General features: G+C 55.8%; 1 long non-coding RNA gene across 1 annotated transcript; it reads left to right on the forward strand.

The window, feature by feature from the left end:
- The first annotated feature begins 856 nt into the window (after positions 1 to 856).
- LOC111859925 (uncharacterized) lies at positions 857 to 13,596 on the forward strand. The gene is made up of 4 exons (XR_011982235.1): positions 857 to 944; positions 1,029 to 1,084; positions 2,179 to 3,051; positions 12,586 to 13,596. It is a non-coding gene; the product is annotated as an uncharacterized lncRNA (long non-coding RNA).
- The last annotated feature ends 318 nt before the right edge of the window (positions 13,597 to 13,914 follow it).

Here is a 13,914-nt window from a genome sequence, read left to right on the forward strand (position 1 = left end):
GAGATAGAGTGGTGGAGCAGAGAGAGAGAGAGAGAGAGGGCAGAGAGAGAGAGAGAGAGAGAGGGGGCAGAGAGAGAGAGAGCAGTGGGGCAGAGAGAGCGAGTGGTCGGGTACCAGAGGCCCGTGGAGAATCCCATCTCTTTGCTGTCGCTCGCAGCGAGAGGCTTCATGCCCTCAGATGATGCTCTTACCTGGTCCATAAATAGCACCCCCCCCAGACAAGTTACTTCCAGAGAAGGGGTCACCGCTACAGCATGAAGGCCAGCAGCAGGAAGACACACTAACAATTCAGAGATGACTCTTATAATAATAATAACAATAATAATAATAATTTTAATTATCATTACTGTGCAGCAAAAACACTCTGAGTGCAGAAAGAAGTCAGACTGCAGAAAGAAGTCAGACCCAGTTTAAAAAAAAAAAAAAAGGTCAACTGGCTGCCTCAACGCCCCCCTGCCCCCGCCCCCCCAGGCATAATAACACTGCACGAGTAAGAACAAGAATATTCATGTTAGCAGGGGAATGAGTTTTCTGGTCAGCAGTCAGTAAAGACAGCCTGCGGTGACCAGCCCCCCCACCTGCAGCATCGCCAGATCTGTGCTGTGAGACCAGGCAGCCTGTGCCCCCCCCCCTCACCCCTCAGCACTGTAACTGCATTAAAATGAATGGGAGACGCAATAACGGCCAGACCGTGTGGCATCTGTGGAAGCAGGGCGGCTCCTGAACTAAGCGGCTGTAAATGATGGCTTCCCCGTGCCTGACCGCCCCGCCCTTGGCTGGGGAGGGAAGGGCACAGGTCACTGGGAAATGCCCGCCCGCCCCCCCCCCCTCCGACACGCTTTGGCCATAAGTCACCCGGTAGTCGAGCGCCTATCAGTAGCAAGCAGCTGTTCATTCGTCAAGAAGCCGGCTCTGACCTTGAAGCCCAGATGCACGCATTTCAGGTATGATGCCCCCAACCTCACCTCTTTATTCTCTGTTTTTATTATTATTGTTTAAGGTAGCTTAGAATATTCCCCTTCATACAGCCATACAGACCAGCTGCAGTGCTGTGTTCGAGGGTGGAACAGGAGGCCTGATCCAGGTAGGTCTCGGCATATGGCTTCACTGGGGAACGTTCAGGTTAGAGGAACAGCAGGAGAAGGTGGTTTGACTCACAGACATCAGGAAGCCGTCCCCAAACCGTTCGTTAGTTTCAGGCTCATGTAGGCATCGAACAAACAAACAAACTGGCCCCTTTTTCACGGGGATTTAGAGATTAAGAAACGCGGCAATGAAGTGGAACCATAATCACTCCGCATGAAAGACTCCGGGGTGCATTCCAGTGAGAGAACCCCAGGGCGCGTTCATCCTTATAGGCGACGTGATCTCTGTCGGAACCCCGCTAACAGTCCGGGACAAACCAGCATCCTGAGGGCACAGTCAGCTACGACGCGCCTTGTGTCCCCAGCAAGTGCGACAATGCTTCTCTAGGGGGGGCTAGAGACCTTGACTGGGGGTCTTTATCTTGAATTTATATTCTTTTTTTGGCTATCGTGTCCAAATGAGAACAAGCTCTACAGCTGATTGGCTACTTGTATCAACATCCCTCTGGGAAGCAGATTCTCACTGACGTTTCTGACATGGCTGTCGCACCCAGACCCAGCAGCTCTGAGTAAAATCTCTCCGCTTACACGACCACCTCCTCCCCGAGAATCTGATACCCGCCTCGTTCGTCACACGTCTAAACTGGGAGCCCAGCTGTCAGGGTGATTCTTCCTGTTTACCGTCTCCGTCAAAGAGCTCCTCCTCCTCCTCCCCGGCACCAAGCCCCCAAGCCAAACGGTGGGCGTCTGTTTACTGCCCTCCCACGACCTCGCGCGCCGAGACCCCGTGAAACGGGCTTCTTGGGCGACAGAAGAAAAGGAGCCGAGACAGGTGTGACTCCCCCTGGTGGAGCGGCACGGCGTGGCGAGGAGGCGCCGGTCCGTCCGCGTAGGTGGCGGCTGCCGCTCCATTAGCGGCGGAGCCCAGTGCCGCTGTGACCTTCCTCACTCCTGCCAGTGTCTTAATGAATATTGCATGAACCCAAATGCAGCGTGGAAGCAGAGTACTGTAGGCCCATTAATGAAGCTGGGGGGGGGGGGGGGGGCACTTCCAGCATGTTCAAAATGGCTTTTATTGTTTTTCCCCTACAAGGAAAGATCTCTAGAAAATCTTTCCAGCAAAGCACTATAAAACGGTAAAAGAACACTGGGTCGTCCATGGGGGAGACAGCAGGGTAAGTAACACAATTTAAAAAATAAAAGTAATTTTAAAAAGTGCATTAGCCTTCCAGCTGCATGCGACTGCAGTGGCTGCATCTAATTGCGAGTGAAGGTATCGGCAGACGCACACAGACACAAACCAACCACGAGAAGAGCGCAGTGACGCCACGCTGCAAAGCTCGACATGAAGCAGGGCTTGAGTACATTTGTTTGGATTGTGCAAATGCAGCAGTTTCCATGGTAGCTAACTGGAAGTACACGGCGCTGAATTGTGCCACTGGTACTGTCAACTGGCGGCCAAACAAAAGGATAATATGTCTGCCGACGAGATTCGTCGCTGGATGGGCGAAAGCGGCCTTGGCAGATGGGGAGCCCTTGTGTCTCGACTGCCCTCACGCGAGAATCACGCCTCGCTGAATGCGTACGCAGAAGCCATGTCTGTTCTTTATTTGTGGGGCTTCCATATCACCAAAGCACATATCGGCCACAAAGGAGGAGAAAATGCTGCTTTTCTGAGCTGCAGTTCACGTGCAGGTCATTGGAAATGTGTGTTTAATATATTTTGTTTCTGGGCAGCCGTGGCGGAGATCTGACCGAAGAGACAGTGTGACAATCGTTACTGGTAGCCAGGGTGGGGTGGGGCTGTGAGCTCACGGGCGTCAGGGGCTGCGCACTGCATGTTTGGCTTGTGTTGACCCGCACACTCACTGTACAGTGATTTATTTCTTCTCCTCAGAGGACAATGATCACGATCAGCGTCTTCTGGCAGCTCAGCTCACATCTGATACAGAAGGCAGACAGCGGGGTGAGTTTGCGCACCTTGGAAACGTGTAGCCTGTTTGGATCTGTCTGGTGGGGGGGAGGGGGGGGGGAATTATATGCAATGGCAATAAACCCCATCCATGAAGAGGGGGCATTCTGAGGGGGCAAATCAGAACACATGGAATTTTGTCCCCCCCCCCCCCTTCCTGCTTCCAGGTTTTCCTGCTTCTCGGGGGGGGGGGGGGGCTCTTGTTGGAGACACGCTCCCAAGGTGCCAGCCCCCACAGGGAGTGTTCAGCTTACAGTGCTCATCGGATTTACGGCCTGCAACGTCCCTAATTTACCATCAGACTGAGAGCAGCCCCCCGTCTCCAACCCCCTCCCATGTAACCTCAGAGCAGTTAGCCGCCTGTCACCCAGACTCATATAGATACAGACATATTGGTCTGGTCACAGAGGGCAGCAGTAACTGTGTAACTAAACATCTCAGCCATCCTATAAAACTCACTCTAACAACAAGCTACATAATCAGCATCATTCTTCCTCTTATTATTATGGGATGTTACTCCGCTTCCTGGCTCTCCTCTGGTAAACAGAGAGCAGGTCCGGGCCGATCTGTTCATTAGTCATGGGTTACGAGCTGTAACGCTGACACGCGCGGCTCTGTGCTGCGCGACTCTCATGGGGAAAGGCCTTTGCTGAGCGGCAGGCCGCCAACGTGACCGCTGGGGAAGTGCTTTGGCTTTTGGTAAATACCGTGCTCGACCCGCAGTGCCAGGGCTTGCAGGGTGACCCAGACTTCCGACCCCGTGGTTGCACTACTGAGGCAGCATAACCCCCTAACCCCCTCGACCCTAACCATAACTGTAACACCCCCCCACCCCCGTCCCCCTCAAGAAAAACAGATCGGCAGTGGAGAGACAATGCAGATCGGTGTGTTTCTTAGAGACAATGCGATGTGTATTTAATGATCAGGAACCAATTTCTACAGAAGTAACACAGGCAGCGCAGTCTGACTGAGGAATATAAGTGGCCTTTTTCCTTACGGTGCACGAAAACATGAAAAACATTCAGAAATCAACTGGGTGATCTACAGACAGAAGGTTTAACTGTCAATTAACATCAAGCAGCTGGGATGTGGTGAAATATCATTTGATACACAAATAAATGGAAAAAAAAAAAACAAAATTAATCCATGTGGAAAAAAAAATTAAATCTACCTTTACGGAACAAGATGGGAGGAACCTTGAACTGTTTGCCTATGAATCATAACTCAAAGCATGGACACAGACAGGCGGACTCTTATGTAAGTCAGCCAACATCCTGTTTAGACCGTGGTGTTTATTTACAATGACATCATTCAACACAGCATAGCATAGTGTCGCATAGCACGGATAGATACAGATAGACAGACAGACAGACAGACAGACAGACAGACAGACAGACAGACAGACAGATAGATAGATAGATAGATACTGTAGATAGGCTTACCCAGGTTGCCCATTGATTATTCAGTCACTGAATTAATTTCGAACAATGTGTGGCCAAATTACAATGACCCTACGTGACAAGAGACAGGTGGCGTAACCTTGGAAGCCCAATCACGGGATTTGAAAGTGGGTGGAGGCTTGGAAAGAGATTTCAGGACTTGGAGGGGGAGTGAAGCGGGACGCCCAGGACCCGCCGGTGTGGCGGCTGGCAGGACGGATCAAGGTCCCGGCTGCTGAATAGGACGGGCACCAGCATATGGTGAGGTCACGGCGGCACCGCGCACGGCCCCGATCGGGCTGAGGTGGCAGGACGGGAAGTGGCAGGACGGTGTGCGGATGAAGGACACGCCCGCCGTTAGTTAGGGAGAGAGAAGCGCGTTCGCTGACGCACAGCGGTGAGCTGGCAGACGTCGGCCCCCCGCTCTCGGGGTGTGAGCTGACCGTCAAGGTCGCGGTCAGCAGTAGAAGCATCCTTCCCCCCGCAGCTTACGCTACCAGCAGGTAAAAGTCTGCCGTATGCCCCCCCCCCCTCTTCGGCGGTCAGGGGCAGATGGGACCCAGCTGTCCTCCAGCCAACGGAGCCCAGTCTGTTCGCACATTCGGAGCTCCTCCCCCCCGTCCGCGTGCCAGCTCTTTTCGGCGGTGGTGACAAATAAATAAATAAATAAAATAAATAAGGAGATAAATAAATAACTAATCCCGACCAGCTGGAGCTGGGGGGTTGGGTTCTGCTGGGTTTCTGGGAACCCACCAAACAGGGACGAGGCAGGGGGAGATGATTAATCGCCGGGTGCTTCCCCACGCAGCGAGCCGCACGCTGGGTCTGTCATAACACCTCAGCCAGTCCATTCATCACCCCCCTCCACCCACGCTTCTGATCACGCTATCACACACACTTTCAGTCCAGCCATAACTAATGTTTAAAAACGAGATAAATAATAGAGGAATAAACTGCAGAGTTTAGGTGGGGTCAGATGCCCCCCCCCCCCCCCACCATAGGGGCAGGGTAACCGGAAGGGCTTTAAGGACCCAAAAGCTGCTGAGATCAGTGAATGCGATCAGGGGTCCGCGGCCAGTGGGGGGCGCCAGTGGTCATCTTCCTGTCTTGTCCTGAAAATGAGGTTTCCGCTTTGCACGTTTTGCACAATTGCTGGTGAACTCGTACTTTTTGCCACCCCTCTGAGTTCCACTGGGTCTCCTGCCCTCTGGGATGGCCGAGGAAAGGTCCTGCCCCACTCGCTGAGCAGCCGTCCTCAGATGAGTCATACTGTCTCCGCTCTCTGCCTGACTTTCCACTCCGTGTCCATGCTCAGCGAGACCGCCCAGGCCTGCTGGACAGAGAGGATTATTCCTGGCTCGGATAGAGAGGCGTGTCCAGCCCAGCAGACCTGCTGGGAGGGAACGAGCTGACAAACAACCTGCAGCCTTCTCAGTGCTTCTCTCACGGCTCTTGTTCACGTTTCAGAAACACGCCTATTACACGCATGCAGCGCACGCCGGGTCCTTCACAGGCCGCGTGCCACTCCATGTAGAGCTGCCCTCTCTAATTCCTCCTCCTGTAGCTGCCCCCCTGCCTCCCCGGCTTCCGGTGCCAAAGAAAGGGCCCCCTTGTTGGGCTGGAGCGCTGTGCCCGTGGGCCAGGCGGCCTGATGGGATTTCGGTGATTCAGCTACTGTGACGAGGCCTTCTGCCACACCGGAGAGGAAATGAGCTTCACGTTCCCACCACCGGAGAGGAAGCCTGATGTCTCAGCTCCACCTTCCGCCTCAGCCGCACGCAAAAAGGCCAGGAGCAGGCAGGACCCGGACCAGAACGAGCTCTCTGGCCCGCACTCTGACCCTGGCAAGGCCTTCTGTCTCCCAGTACCCTGCGGAGAGCATCCCAGTAGCGGCGTGGCAGAAACTGATAGCTCCGCTTGGTGGTTCTGGCGGGCGGTGACCTCCTTCATCTGGGCCGCTTCACTGCCGGCTTAATGGACCGTCTCAGTGCCCGTGGCGCCGGTGTTCCCCGGCGACCGAGCCAGGCCAGCAGGGCCGGTTCTTGTGCTGAATGTAACAGCCTTGACTAACACGGCCCCTCGGCACAGAACCATTATCCATACTCCTGCATTTTTTTATGGTGAGGGGCATAATAGGGACCATAATTCATACAGAGTGGGTCAACCATATCATTAGCCAATGATACGTTTTGAATCAATGAGTGACAGGGGAAGGGGCATGACACAGCCAATCAGCTTTCGGCTGGGACCAGTGCCCCTGAATACACCTCTGATGTGAGGACGATCTGTTATGACGCAGGGCCCGTTCGGACCCCTACGGCGTTCTTCGAGAGTTTTGGGTTGCCCCGACCCGCCGATGTGCGCTCTCTACCCATTAGCGTGGCAGAGCCACATGCAGATGGCCCCTAACATCTCCCAGCTGTTCCTGACCTGGCCTGCGTACAGCTGGCCACGCACCAGCCGTCTGTCAAAAGGCTCGTTAAAATGTTTGCCCGCAAAAGCAGCACAAACAAGACGCTGCCGGCCGGCCCTCAGAGGGCTTCTGAGGGCTTTTTATGCTGGCTCCTCTCGCAGCTCAGCCAAAAATAACGCCAGCGGCCCAGGAGCAGCACTGGAAACGGCGCGATTAGCGTGAGAGAGAGAGAGGTTTACGGCAAAGAGCTTGGCTAAATTAAAACTCGCCAGAACGCCAGCCGAATGGCGCGATTTACAGTGTAGGCGCCCTTTTCCCAGGCGAGTCCTCCTCTCTCTGAACCGCGATGCATCTCCCCCTGGATTTCTACGGCCTTCTGCTGCAACGGGCACCAGCAACCCAAGCTTGACTTCATTAACAGCCCCAAGCCCTGAGATAATTTGCTTTTTGGGTTCAAATGGACCTTTGGGCAGCTAACCTATAACTGAACTGTAAGTTCAACAGTCGGTATTTTTAGTAAGTAAAGCAGAACAGGCCAACTGTCTAAAACACCTGAAAATGATACCACCTGAAAATGACGCCGGAATCTTCCTGTAAATTTCTTAAGAACATAAGAACATAAGAAATTTACAAACGAGAGGAGGCCATTCGGCCCATCAAGCTCGTTTGGGGAGAACTTAGCTAATATCTCAGAGTTGTTAAAATCTTATCTAGCTCTGATTTAAAGGAACCCATGGTTTTAGCTTCCACTACAATAGCAGGAAGACTATTCCATACTCTGACTACACGCTGTGTAAAGAAGTGCTTCCTCAAATTTGTTTTAAAATGTTCTCCCGCTAATTTCCACTTATGGCCACGAGTTCTAGTATTTAGACTAATATTGAAATAGTCATTTGGCTGAACAGCATCCAGACCCGTTAGAATCTTATAGACCTGAATCATATCCCCCCTTAGTCTCCTTTGCTCAAGGCTGAACAGATTCAGTTCCGCTAACCTCTCCTCGTAAGACATTCCTCTAAGACCAGGAATCATTCTCGTAGCTCTTCGTTGCACCTTTTCTAAGGCAGCAATGTCCTTCTTGAGGTATGGTGACCAAACCTGCACACAGTATTCTAGGTGGGGTCTTACCAAGGAATTATATAAGTGTAACATCACCTCCCTTGACTTAAACTCCACACATCTAGAGATATAACCCAACATTCTGTTCGCCTTTTTTATTGCTTCCCCACATTGGCGAGAGTGGGACATGGAAGCATCAACATACATACCGAGATCTTTTTCGTAATCAGCTACCTTTATTTCAGTGGAACCCATAAAATATCTGTACTGTATATTTCTGCTCCCTGCATGGATTACCTTACATTTATCTGTGTTAAATTTCATCTGCCAAGTATCAGCCCATTCGCTAATTAAATCCAGATCCCGTTGAAGCCTCTCTGCTGCTTGATTAGTATCTGCTACCCCGCCCACCTTAGTGTCGTCTGCAAATTTAACCAGTTTACTGTATGTATTCGTGTCAATATCATTAATGTAAATTAGGAACAATAGTGGTCCTAAAATTGAACCCTGCGGTACCCCACTATAAACGGAGGCCCACTGTGACATAGTGCCTCTAATAACTACTCGCTGCTTCCTATCAGTTAGCCAGTTTTTGATCCAAGCTGCCACAGTTCCTAAAATTCCTGCAGCTTTAAGCTTTAACAAGAGCCGTTTGTGGGGGACAACATCAAAGGCTTTCTGGAAATCTAAGTAAATCACATCATAGGCCTTTTTGTGATCAATTTCACTTGTAGCTTCCTCAAAGAACTCAAGCAGATTCGTTAAGCAGGATCTACCTCTCTGGTATTTCTCTACCCAGGTCTGTAAAATAAAGTGATTATTTGTTGTTTCTTTATTCTTAAGCTGTGACAAACCAAATCTGTATCTACCTATAAAAACCACACTTAGTGTCACGCCCCGCTCCGTCCGCTCCCGATGTGTGCCACGCCCACCTCATTACCTTCTGTTTCGCCCTAATTGTTCCCACCTGTAGCTCGTTCTGTTACCTAGTCTTGTGTATTTAGTCCGAGTCTCAGTCTGTATTCCCCAGATCTGTCATCGTTGTATGGTCCGTCGTTGTCTGCACCTGTCCTTTTGCCTCGAATAAACCCTTCACTGGACCTTTTGGCTTCATTCGCCTGCTTCCGTGCTCGCGTTCCATCCCGAAGCTGACAGAATGACAGATCTGCTGAAGAAAGGATCCCCCCTAGCCGAGGAAGAGTACCTCGGCTTGGTAGACGAGGTCCTATACTGGCTGACCCAACCCGAGATCCGAGAGGATCCCGCAGCTCTCCGGTTAGCTCACCGAAGCCGGGATATCCTGGAGGGGATATCTGTCCCCGGCGACGCGCACCAAGCGGACGTGGTGCGCGAAAACCTCCATCAGCTTCGAGAGGTAGCGGCTGCAGCCCTGCAAAGGCAGGTGGAACTAGACAGCGGGCTGATGCGCCGCTCGCCACCCGCTGATGCGACCCCGCTGCTGCCTACCGGATCCGGAAGGAAAAAGAAGAGGCGAAAGGGAAAGGCAGCAGAAGCCGCCCCGACTCTCTTCTTGGGAGCGTGCTCCCTTCTCCCCGCCTTGGAGGACGCCTGGGTGATAGGTGGGCCCCAAGACGCGGAGGACCTGCCCCCTTTAGAGACTGGGGATGCCTGGCCAGAGCGCTATTCCGGGAGATGGAGCAGCGCTGTTAGAGACGCCAGTCCCCGGGTCCCTAAAGCGAGAAAAGGGAGGGCGCATACGCGCTCAGCACCCCTCCTTCCTGCACCGGACCGGTTAGATCCGGACCTGCCGGCTGTTGATGCCGCCGCTCTGCCCGCGGCACCGCCGGCTGCTGATGTCGCCGCTCTGACTGCGGCACCGCCTGCTGCAGCTTCCGCCGATCGGCCAGCAGCACTGCCTTTCCTGCCTGCTGCCTCCGCCGATCCGCCTGCGGCTGCGCTGCCTGCCGCCGCTTCGGATTTGCCCGCGGCTGCGCTGCCTGCCGCCGCTCCGGACCTGCCGGCTGTTGATGCCGCTGCTCTGCCCGCGGCACCGCCGGCTGCTGATGCCGCTGATCTGCCAGCGGCTTTGCCTCTCCTGCCTGCTGCCTCCGCCGATCCGCCTGCGGCTGCGCTGCCTGCTGCCGCCGCCGATCCGCCTGCGGCTGCGCTGCCTGCTGCCGCCGCCGATCCGCCTGCGGCTGCGCTGCCTGCTGCCGCCGCCGATCCGCCTGCGGCTGCGCTGCCTGCTGCCGCCGCCGATCTGCCCGCGGCTGCGCTGCCTGCCGCCGCTCCGGATCTGCCCACGGCTGCGCTGCCTGCTGCCGCCGCCGATCTGCCCGCGGCTGTGCTGCCTGCAGCCCCGCCTGCTGCAGCCGCCGCGACGCCCGCAGCACCGCTCGACCAGCCAGTCCTGCCTGTCTTCCCTGCTGCAGCTGCCGCCGCTCTGCCTGCGGCACCGCCTGCTGCAGCTTCCGCCGCCTTATCAGCGGCACCGCCCGTCCTGCCTGTCTTCCCTGCTGCAGCTGCCGCCGCTCTGCCTGCGGCACCGCCTGCTGCAACTTCCGCCGCCTTGTCAGCGGCACCTCCTGTCTTGCCTGACCCGCCTGTCCTGCCTGGCTTGCCTGCAGTCCCGGTGGCTGGCCGCGGGGTGACAGCGCCCGCCGAGGCGCCCCCTGCTGGCCGCGTGGAGGCTGCGCCCGCCGAGGCGCCCCCTGCTGGCCGCGTGGAGGCTGCGCCCGCCGAGACGGCCACTGCTGGCCGCGTGCTGGTGGCGCCCGCCGGGGTGTCCCTCTCTGGCGCGCCCGGAGTGCGCGCCTTTGGGGGGGGGTTCTGCCCCGCGGCAGCGCCCCCGGCTGGCCGCGGGAGGGCAGCGCCCAACCTGCCGGCACCTGAACTGCCTGCCCTGCCGGCACCTGAACTGTTTGTCCTGCCGGCACCTGAACTGCCTGTCCTGCCGGCACCTGAACTGCCTGTCCTGCCGGCACCTGAACTACCTGTCCTACCGGCACCTGAATTGCCTCAGGTTGCCACGGTTACGCCCCCTGCTGCCCGCGTGCTGGTGGCGCGCGATGAAGCGCCCCCTGCGGGCCGCACGCCCGAGCCCGTCTCACCTGACCTGCTCGTCTCGCCTGTCCAGCCGGCCCAGCCCTGCTCGCCTGTCCAGCCGGAGGCCGCCGTTCCAGTCCTGCCCGTGACCCCGCCTGAGGCCGCCGCTCTGCCCGCGGCCCCGCCTGAGGCCGCCGCTCTGCCTGCGGCCACACCCGAGGCTCCGGCTGCCCCGCCTGTTGCCTCTTTGGAGGCCAAGACACTTGTCTGCCCAGACTCGACCTCCCTCCTGACTCCTTCTCCCTTACCCCGGCCAGACCGACACCGCCCAGGACCCCGCCTGTCGGTGTCCCGTAAGGGACGGGGACACAGGCGTCGGGCCTGGGTCCCGCCCGCCATGCCCCCTGGCTCGCCCGTTCGGCCCCTAGCTGTGGCTCGGTGGCTGCCTGCGGGTCCTGCGCCTCGGGGTCGGCGGTCGCCGCCGGGTCTCCCCCTGGTCCCTGGGTGCCGGTCCTCGGTCCCGCCTCCGGCTCCCGGTCGGCCGCCTCCGGGCCCCCCTGCTCCGGCTTGGCGTCGGACGGCGCCTTCGCCGGCTGCGGCTGCGCCTCCGCCTGCCGCGGCTTCCCCCTCCTGCCTGCCTTCCCTGGTGTTCCCTCCTGCTCCCTCCTGGTCCCCTCCGTCACTCCCTCGTCCCGTCCCCTTGGTCCCTGGGTGGTCCCCTCCTGCTCCCTTCTCCCTCTCCCCTGCGGCCCCTCCGGCCGCTGCCCGTCGCCCGCCTGGGCCTTTTCGTGCTCCCCTTGTTCCTCCTCCCTTTCCGTTCGTCCCGCCTGTTTCTCCTTCTGGTCCCTTTGTCCCTCCTTTTGGCACCCCTGGCCCTTTCGTGTCGCCTGTGGGTGTTCCCCCTGTGTCTCCCTTCTGGGTCTGTCTCTCCGCCTTCCCTGTTCTCTGTCAGGTCCTGTCCTTCGTTTCGTCCCTGTTCGTCTTTTGCGTCTCCGTCCTGTTCCCTGGGTTTGGTTGACGTTCTGTTTTTCAGGTCCTGTTCCCTCGTCCCGTCCGTCGCCTCCTCCCTGGCGCGCCCGGTGTGCGCGCCTTTGGGGGGGGGTTATGTCACGCCCCGCTCCGTCCGCTCCCGATGTGTGCCACGCCCACCTCATTACCTTCTGTTTCGCCCTAATTGTTCCCACCTGTAGCTCGTTCTGTTACCTAGTCTTGTGTATTTAGTCCGAGTCTCAGTCTGTATTCCCCAGATCTGTCATCGTTGTATGGTCCGTCGTTGTCTGCACCTGTCCTTTTGCCTCGAATAAACCCTTCACTGGACCTTTTGGCTTCATTCGCCTGCTTCCGTGCTCGCGTTCCATCCCGAAGCTGACACTTAGATTAGACGTAGATATATTTAGGAACCTACCTGCTTGTACATCAGGCCATGAAAATCTGTCTTATGTGCTTAATTAGCAACTATTGGTAAGTAATCTTGCCAGATGTGAACTTCTTTGCTGTACAGTTCTCCTGCTTCTTGGTCACCAGGGGAGAGCTTAGCCTTCCCTGCACAGAATGGATGTCTATACTTTACCCTTAGCAGGTGTCTGACATCAGCTATTATATCTGCACAAGTTCCCTGGAGGACGACGGCTGTTCTGACTGCTGCCGGGAAAACTAGGGCAAACGCCGAGGACGACACAGGCTGGGAGACCCCAAAGTGCGAGCCGCACTAGCGGAAACGCCGAGGACGACACAGGCTGGGAGACCCCAAAGTGCGAGCCGCACTAGCGGAAACGCCGAGGACGACACAGGCTGGGAGACCCCAAAGTGCGAGCCGCACTAGCGGAAACGCCGAGGACGACACAGGCTGGGAGACCCCAAAGTGCGAGCCGCACTAGCGGAAACGCCGAGGACGACACAGGCTGGGAGACCCCAAAGTGCGAGCCACACTAGCGCAAACGCCGAGGACGACACAGGCTGGGAGACCCCAAAGTGCGAGCCGCACTAGCGGAAACGCCGAGGACGACACAGGCTGGGAGACCCCAAAGTGTGAGCCGCACGCCCACCCACAGGGAGCCACGGGACCCTTGGCTTTGCCTGTTTCTTTCGGGATGCGGCCTATGCTAAAACATTAGCCACAGAGGGTCAGTGACTAAACGTAGCTGCTCTGCCTGTCCCTGCCAAGAGTTTCTTTTTGTAATGATGAAAGTGAGAGAACTTCCAGGGGAGGGTTACGGAGGAACCCAGAAAACCGAGAACAACACCCCCCCCCATTGTTGTTCTGTGTCCAGAGCAGAGATTCCCCCCAGCATGCACCTCCCTGCTCTAATGAGGTCAGCAGCGGACGTTTCCACGGCGTTCTCAGGTTAACATCCTCTTCTCCTCGTAGTCGTCTCTCCCTCTGCTGGCTGGGGTGTTTAAAACGATGTCCCCCAGCTGGGTTGATTAATGTTCAGGCCTCTGGTCCTCCTCCCCCCCCCACCCCCCCCCACAGTCCCTGGCTGCTGATTTTCAATAGATCACAAACGGGCAAACAGACTAAGAAACCTTCACCTTGCCATACAAAGCATTTATTATCAACCACTGTCATTTATTCCACAGTCAATGTGGCTTTTTATGCCATTAAAGTACATCATCTCTGTCGCTGAATGTCTCCTTTCACTAAGAAATTCTTACATCCTTGTCTTAAAAATATACATGTTATATCATTGCCAGAGTGCTGCATTTTCTTTTTATAATAAACAGCAATTTTGTAATTTAATTGCACCTTATAGATAGATTCATCTGGGCAATCCAGCCCCTTTGCTGATCGTTAGTTAGGTCGACATCGTGGGAACTCAGGTATGAATGAGCAACGATCAGACATGGGAGTCTGAGCTAAATATATATATTTAAAGCACACAGTACTCAGAGGGTCACCCGTCACGACTAAAATGAATCATGTCACATTGCTGGTCTAGG

This window comes from Paramormyrops kingsleyae, chromosome 13 (assembly GCF_048594095.1).
Source record: "Paramormyrops kingsleyae isolate MSU_618 chromosome 13, PKINGS_0.4, whole genome shotgun sequence".
NCBI classification, from domain to species: domain Eukaryota; kingdom Metazoa; phylum Chordata; class Actinopteri; order Osteoglossiformes; family Mormyridae; genus Paramormyrops; species Paramormyrops kingsleyae.